Source organism: Mytilus trossulus, chromosome 13, assembly GCF_036588685.1.
Source record: "Mytilus trossulus isolate FHL-02 chromosome 13, PNRI_Mtr1.1.1.hap1, whole genome shotgun sequence".
NCBI lineage: Eukaryota > Metazoa > Mollusca > Bivalvia > Mytilida > Mytilidae > Mytilus > Mytilus trossulus.
In genome coordinates, this window is record NC_086385.1 from 46,664,464 (window position 1) to 46,674,070 (window position 9,607).

Consider the following 9,607-nt stretch of genomic DNA (forward strand, 5'->3'; position numbering starts at 1 on the left):
CTGTTATAAGGGCATTTTTCAATAAAAGTGTGAATTTCAGACCTAAAAAAAATGAAAAATCAAGTTGTCGAAATTTTTATTTCTAGAGTGATTTTTAAAATGATATCATTTTCATATTTCACATATATCCACTACGAAACTGCTTTTAAACTCTCATCTTATTACATTTTAATGTCTCCTATAGACCTTCTAGTTTGTTTTACTTTATAAACTAGAAAGATCTCATTTTTGTCTGAATGTAAGAACCATTTTTTATCAATAAATATTAGATAGTACTTCACACATGAACGTACAACTTATGTTACGTAGTGGACATTTTCATAAGTGTCGTAGTGGACAAAAAGTTTCGTAGTTGACATCAACCCTATTTTATGTTGATAACATACTGAAAATTGCATGAAACTAACCCTTGTGATTTGTTTTGCACGAATAGAATTGACAAAAGATCCAAATTCCCAATACTTGTTTCGTAGGTGACCGTTTTGTAGTGGACATTTTCCCCCACAATCTCTATATTGCAATAGTAATAAGAATGATTATATTCATCAAAACACGTACTAAGCTGTACACTGATTTTGTTTTATAATTTTAAAACCAGATACCGAAGGAGATTTGAACCGTTTCGAAGTAGACATTAACAAAAATATGGTATCGCTCTGGTCCATTTGATGTGCTCTTTTTTGTCAACAATTAAACTGCCGTTATTAAAACATAATTTCTTTTGTAAGATCCTTATGTGTATATCTCTTGCAAACATTGAGCATGAATGTTGAATAGGGCGTCTAGGGAAATGCCATTTTGGTTATTTTGAATCATTCAGGAATCAATAGCTTATTAGTCCCTCTTAAATAGTAGGTTGTTTTGCTTAAAAAAATGTTAAATCTAATTCCATGTACTGACTGCACAAAAAATTACTTGTAAAAATCAAACACATTTTTTTTTTAAAGTGGCTGGGACAAGAAATCACGGTTTTGTAGAAAAAATGCCAATAAATCGAGAGATAAATAAGTAAATTTGTCTTAGATATTAAAACCTGTAAGTTTCTTCATTTATTTTTATTTTCCGTTAATGTCATCAATTAACTGTGCATTTGCATTTTTATACACACAATACCATTGAAATGCTGAAAGACACATTTAATATTTTCAGTTACTATTATCCGATAAAGAAATTACGATTATCAAACAAGAAAAATTCCATATAGTTACGATTATCATTCAGAATTTTTCAACGGCAATTTTCAAAGCGCTTAGACAATTCCAGTGCACCGTTACGATTCAAATATGATGTAATGGTAAAGAAGGAACTTGCAGCTGAGTTACTAGTGACAAAAACATGCTACATTTGAGTAAACTGACTGTAAAGATTTTACCTATATCTGCCGTCGCCATATTGGGATAATCGTAATTATTGCAGTTACGATTATCTCTTTAATACCAGTGAATAGGGCGTTGATTAGTCAATCTAGTTAATATCACTTGCTAACTAGCGTAAAATAGCATGTACCTTATGTTTATAGTCATATGATTCTTAATGTCTAATGTCTACTATAAAACACGTGTACATGTGTCTTTTTTTTTAATTTCAGAAATGTAGTGTTAGTGAATAATTGTCTTCTTGTTATCCAATTTGCCTTTTTCCTTTTCTAATTCTAAAGGAGTATGGATAATCTCATTGTTCGTACACCAAAATGAAAATAGCGTTACGTCATTGGAAAGGTTTCCATTGTTAATAAGGTTTTAAACCAAGCACAAAGTTTGGTGAACGTTTTTTTAAATATTACCCATAATGCATTAGATTCTGAAACGGCGAATTCGCCGATAGGTTATTCGTTTGAAGGTTTGAAGTGAGGTAAATGACGAGACCTCTCATCATGAGTTCGGCAATGGCACAGCGCAAGTGCGAGAGATAAACCGTGATGACAGAAAAGGCAAACATACACGAAAGTTAAACAGTGCTTATTGATTCTAAAAAAAAATATATTTTCGATACACAAAATGATTTTTAAACTGTTATTACAAATTTACACGCATCTATAACATGTTATTTGTGTGTCTTCTTTTAGCGTGCTAAATGGTTTTGTGTTGATTCTTTTTTATCAAGATGACGTCCGTTATTTCGAGGACAAAACACGAAAGTTAATGAGCAGTAAATGTTGTCACTGATTGCAATGTGTTGTCGATTATATGTTATGAATCGTTATAATAGTAAATAAGAAAATAAGATATAATTCTTTCATGTCATGTCATGCTCTGTGTTCATTCTTACATGGTAAGCACTTTGTCAATATCTCTACACCAAGCGTAAGTGAGGTATAGAATGTTGACAAATATAATGCCTACCCATATTTGAATTAGCATAGAGCATGACATTATAGACTTATTTCAATTCTTTAAAAATTAACAACTGTAGTAATCCGAAGTAGACCAATATTACACATTCGAAAGGTAACCATTTTGATTTGATGAATCCAAAATGTTATAGAACATTAACTGTTCAACAACAAAAAAAGAAACATGTAATATAAAAATAAGGAGATGCAGTATGATTGCCAACGATACAACTTACCATCAAAGTTACACAAAAAGATTTAATAACCTAAATACTCAGGAAATGGCATTGGATGATCAATATGGACCGAAACAAATAACCATATCCTTTTACATTTTTTACCTGAAGAAGGTAGAATCTATATTTCTCGGTGGATTTCTTTTTTTGTTCATTAAACTTTGCAACAGCAAATTTAAGAAACATCTGTTAAGTATCTCAATACTGAAAATGAGAAGCGAAAGATACCAAGGGAACATTCAAACTATTAAACAAACCAGCAATGTCATAGCAAAAAGACAAAAACGAAATAAAAAACCAAAGTACCAAAAGGAAAGATGAAAAACACATCATAGACTAGTATCTCAATTGTTTGTAAAACAATTGAAAGATCTTTCCTGTAAAAGTGATGTTTTCGTAATGTTCTTCGTGCGACCTTTCGTTTGATATACGACAAGCATACCTTCTGAAACTTTTGGCTTTTTACACTTAATGACCTCACCCGCCTACATTTTTGAGATCGGAAGTATGATATATGTAAGATAGAGTAGATGAGCTTTAATTTAATATGCGACAACGCAATGTTCTAGAAAGTACACATCATGACCTTTCATTTGATATACAACAACCCTATCGTAAAAGAAAATGTATTGTTTGCACTCAATGACCCCATCCTACCAATTTTCAAGGGAAAGCAATTTGAAATGTGAAATGTACGTTTTATGATCTTTCATTTGATATGCAACATCCTTACCATCTGAGAAATTAGATTTTTTGCTCTAAATGACCTCACCCTTCCACCTGGAATGAAAATGTTTTTGGTATTTGGTCAAACATATAACTATGTTGACCTCTTCAATTTCGTAAACATTTTAAGAGGTAAGCTCTTGTTGGTTCAGAAATACATGCCTCCGCTCGCAAAACTTCAAACTGCATTATCTCTATAACGACAATAGATATCTCAAATCTGTTAAATGATAAATGATCTACAGTTAAAGGACAACATTAAAAAAAAAGAATTGGGACAATTTCAAAGTTCACCAAGTTCACAATTAATCATCAAATATATGATGCAATACCAAACTTAAGAACCAGAAGTCGTAGAGACATGGGACTATCACCATTCAACTCAGGACCACTTGACCTTTCAACTATCACAAGGTCAAGGTCATTGTATACTGTGAAGGTCAAGGTGAAATTTCATCATGACCTGATATTGACCACAAATTGAAGGACTTGACTTACTGATCATTTTTGCAGTTTATAGTAGGTTGATATCTGTTACCTTTAAAAAGATATACACACAATACTATACTTTTAAAAATCATCCCGTTGTAACTTTAAAGCAGACGGTTGGACATTTTTGTTTTTATTGTATAAAATGTAAAGCTTGTCGAGAGGAACAATTTATACGCTGTATGTATGCAGCAAAGTCTTATCGTTTTCCCTAATATGTAAGCTTGAAATTGCAGCGTAATTTGTTTTTGCACTCGGTGACCTTTGACCTTGTGTGCATATTAAAGGTCACATAAGTTAAAGATTATTGGTGAAGGTTCCAAGTGTCTATGGCTTCTGGTTCTCGAAATAGAACCTTTCCAAAAATATTTATAATTTTTAAAGGGAAATAACTCCTAATAAGGCTTAGTTACAAATTAATTGTTTATGTTTATAAACATTGGCATCTGTTCTTGTACATGCTGCCATTTTCAAATCGATTCTATCTCTAATACTTTTAAAGAAAAATGCAAATAAAAGAAATTGCTTCAAGGGGACATAACTGTCAAAGGGGATGATGAAATCTTACGCAGCCTCATATGGTAATACATCATGATGAGATCTACCTATTGTCTAGATAAGGTCATGATATCTTAAAAAACAACGAGGGGGGGGTCATGTTGAAAAAAAATCAATAAAAGGGAGATAACTTCCTAAAGGGGATGATGAAATCCTACACAGCCCCTTCTGGTAGTACTTCATGATGAGGTCTACCGATGGTCCATTTTTGGTATTGATAACTCCAATAAAAATGAGGGGAGGTCATGTCAAACAAATGCTGGATAAAAAAAAAATTACAAAAAACATGAGAAAAACAATAAGGTCTTTCCTCGGGAAGAGGAAAGACCTTAAAAACAAGACTACACATCACGAGCTTACCAAACATGCAGGGTGATCTCAGGTCCTAAGAAGGTAGGCAGACCCTCCTCCTTCGTGTGGATAATGTACTAAGTAAAAATTCTGTGATCAGTCTAATTTGATGTTTCATATTCGAGAAAAAGAGGACGGAAGTGTAGTAGTGACATAACCGTCGTCATCTAATAGACCCAAAGTATCAACCAACTCGTGATGGCGTCAATGAATTTGAAAAATGGACAACAATGCATTAAAACACTAACAACATTATATCTTTCCTCTGATATTTTATTGACTTAATACATATAGTGCGTGTCAGTTATGACCGTACCGAAATAGCTTATCCCCAACACCTGTCACTTTTAGATAAAAAAAAAATAATTTGAAGTAGACTAACATGTATTTGTTGTATCATTTCGACAGAATAGATGCGTTCAACACAGTCAACAAACTTAGTGTATCGTAAAAGGATAATGCTAAATTATTTTCAATGATCCAGAGCAAGATTGATTCTTAAACTTGTAAATTTACAAAAGAGATATAAATAGAAAAGTCAACGAAAGGTATGCATGAAAAAATTGAATCTCTCAAACAGAAGTTGTTTTCCATTCGTTTGGATTGTTTGAGCTTTTCAATCTGCTATGTGTTTTGGTTTGAATTTTTTTTTTAGTTGTGTAAAATAAAAAACAAAACAATATTAAACCACTTGAGCATTTATTGTATCAACATAACAAAGATAAACAATTGAAAGAAACAGTTGTTTGAAATTTACCACTTTGAAACTTAATAAATGACAGAAACAGTTATTGAAAAGATATTCTTTTAGTAAACTATTCGATAGTTATCATATTATAATTGTTAATGCATAAATACAATATATATGTAATGGAGAACACAAAATTTGCAAGAAATTAAATTTTGATTAACTCAAATTGAAAAGGCAGTCTGTACATACATTGCTAAAATTGCCCTTGAAAAACGAATTGAAACTACTTTTTCTACGCTCGGATTAAATTATACATGAAGAGCACAATTAAACTACAGAAGACCATAGAACGTAGTAGGTAATACTAGCGTAGATCATAATTTTCTATTTGCCTTTTTTTTTCGAATATTTGCCATGCTGTTGTCAGCTTGTTTTCAATTTATAAGTTTTGGTTTCTCGCGCCTTCTTTGTTAGCAATTGTTTGTAAAATACATCGATGCTGTACATAACTCGATCCACTATTATTATATTTTTCGAATACTTGTAACCATTGTAGCCAATTGTTGCTCATTTAGTCATCTGTATATGCAGGATATTTCCTGATTTTAATACAAATTTGTTTTCATAACTTTAACCCCCCCCCTTTTTTCTCCGTTTGCAGTAATTTTTTCTTCCGTAAAGCAAAGCTATACACAGAACTTCATATTCAACCAAGTTTGACATTAATGTAACACAAATTTCGAGACAAATCATTTATATATACTCTTTCACACCCCATTACAGAAAGGAGAATGTTCAGTAAGACCTCCTTTTGGCCCCAAAATATAGCAGTTTTACAAAATTGTGAAACTGTAATCTTTAAGGTATTTATAGAAAAGTAGAATGCTTCTGCTACATGTACATGAATAAAAACTGTTTTTTTACAATACCATGTACATATATCGGGTACTAGCATCATAAAGTCAAGCTAAATTACTGAAATCTTCACAATTTTAGCATTTTAGTTAAATTTGAGACGGTTTCATTCATTATCTTTTAATCTATGTTGTATTTCATGATAATACATAACATATATAAAGGTTGAGGATGAACACGGAGGAGGCCACTTTCATTTTTGACAAAAGCCATCTCAGAAGTGACGTTTTTTTTTTGCATATTTGATAGATTTTCATATTTAAGCTTGAATCGGAGCGATTTAAAAAAAAATCAGTTAAAATCTTTCACAAAAACTAATCAAATCAATTGAAATGGACATTTAAGTGTTTGAAAAGCGTCCAAAATCTTTCGTTAGATGAACCTGAAATTTGAGGCCAAAATCGGTCCTTACCGGACCTACTCCTTTGACTTTTACCTAGAAATTAACGAACACCTTATAATAATTGAATACTAAAATTTCAAATTTAAAGATTGAAATAGGACAAGGTCAGCTGTTTGGAAATTTCCAATTTGCACCCTATATGCAAAAAAGTCAATCTAAAATTACATTTGGCGATAAACACAAAAATAAGTTCTAAATGTTAATACAAAAGATATTTTTCTATAAATTTGTTCTTTTTATTTTGCGCACAACGCATATACGTAAGAGAAACTAACTATATAAATAGGACTTTGCATTTTTCTTGAATTTTTGCTTTGACCTTTGACCCTGATTTAAAAAAACGTGACACGGCAGACAACGTCGATAATAGTATTTCGATGAGGCTTGCTCTCCTCTTTCCAATGATATAGAATATAGCTAAGTTTTATTCCGTTAAGGTAAATTGATCAAATTTGTTGATTGGGCACCCTACTATAAAGCCGTCAATACTAACATGTCAAAGGAATAGAGATAAGAAAATACGTCAGATTAAAAATAGTTGAAACCAGAGAGGACATTGTTTTATTGACATAGTTGTTACATGACGGGTTATGGTTTTAAGTCGGAATTGTAATGTTTTTAGATTTTAGATTTTCAATCAAATTATTTTTTGCAGAATTTAACATTATAAGGTATGGGGGAAATCTGGCATCAGAATACGTTGTTTGTAATCTGCTTAACCACAATACTTTATTCTTCAAATTGGGGTTCAGAATATTTTTGTAAAAAAAACCAACATAAACCATTTTCTCTCTTGGATTAAATGGTCGTTCTAATATACGGATATTGAAGCAATTTCATAATCAGAATTTACAGAAACCGTGCGAACTATATTGCACTGAAACCATGTTGATAGGAGCATCCAGTCTCACCACGATAGCATCACGCTCACCGCGATCTAAAATAAATTCAGATCCTTGTGAGCTCGCAGTATGAGCGACATTTACATGTTCATTTTCGTTTCAATCACGCTGCTTCATTTTCTTCAACAACGATCCCGCTACGATTATACCACGTTTTAACAACGCTTATACTGCGACCTCACTACGATTATCACGATCTTTCTACGGTCATCACGTCCTCACTACGACCATAACACGATGTATCCGATAGCAACATGATCTTACAACGCATTTACTGCGATTATAGCACAACCATACTACAATCATAACGCGATCTTATTACGCTCCCGGCAATAACGTCAACATCGTGTTCCATGTAGTCATGCCACCAACATCTATATAAGGGTAATGGTAGAGGCAGAGGAGATCTGATAGTAACGAATCTAGGCCTTATCCAGTAGAGATGTCGGATTGACCAATTCAACCCCAATCACAACTGATTACTGCTCCATCAAGATCAAATGACGATGCTTAAGTGAACGATAGTAGGGATAACACAGATGTGTCAAGAATGATTGAGCCGTTGAAAATAAAGGACAAGAGGTTCAAATTATGGGCGCATTTCATTTGCGCCAATTTTTAAAAAATCAAACCTTTCATTTGCGCCACAAGGTTATATATCATTTGCGCCAAAAAAAACACCTTCATTTGCGCCATTTACAGGTATATGACAGGTAATAAATATAACGGAAAAGTTAAATATTATTTACGATTTATTTTGTTTTTTATTTGTACATATAACTGCCCCTGGATATATGTGTGAATTCATTCCCATTTCTAATACAAAACTGAGAGTCACTAAGATTATAATTATATATATAGACTAGTGTTCACATGACTAGTCCAGTGTGAGGTGTAAAGATGGACATAGTCAAATCAGAGACAAACAGAGGAAAGAATTTTGTGAAATTTGATGACCACATATATATATAGGTTATCAAATGTTTAAAAAATGGAGACAAATTCTTCAGGTGTACCAAAAAAACCCTGCAAAGCCAGGATTACGACTGATGCCGACAGCAAAACAATTATAAAAACTTTAAACGATCACAACCATGGAGTAAACCAGCAGATAGTAGAATATCTACAGCTCAGAGTCATAGTTCGGAAAGCATCTGGTGATATAACTGCAAGACCTTCAAAGATATCTACCGCCTGATCAAATTGAAGACTGCTTCGTAGGTGACATTATGACTGAATCTCCAACTGGTAGCAGATGCATAAAATTTGCTGACTATGTTTTGGAAAATTATATAAGCCCGGAAATGAGATCTATGGACACACCGACTGCAGTTCGACGATGGGAGAAAGAGAAAACTGACTATCTTATGGAGAAACATGGCATGCACCTAAGAGGGGACATTTCAAGGCATGACTACATCAAGACCGTTGCTTATAATGTTGTGCAAGAACAGACTTTTAACTTTACTATAGTGCTAACAAATGTCTCAATAATGTACTCCAGTGAATAGTGCTTTCTTTTCTGTTTTTTTATCAAGGTTTTAACATTACTTTCATGATTTAACCAAGGTTTTAACATTACTTGGATGATTTTAGCATTATTTGTTGATTTTATCGAGGTTTTAGAATAACTTGTATGATTTTATGATAACTGATTTCTGAGGAATATGTTTCTTCATCATTAAAAGACTTTTTGATTTTTTTTATGTTTTATACTATTATTACCTGTATTTACCTGTACTTACCTGTAATGTTGGCGCAAATGAAAGATTTAGTTTTTGGCGCAAATGAAATATGGTTTGTGGCGCAAATGAAAGATTTTTTTGGCGCAAATGAAATGCCAATTGGCGCAAATGAAAAGACAAACAATATATTGACATGACAATGACAATGAGCATGATCGTAATATGAACGCAAAAACAGCGTCATGAGAACGGCATGGGCGTTCTAAAACGTACTATGGTCTTAAACAACGTGGTATAAAGGTGGTATAGTTGTGGAAGC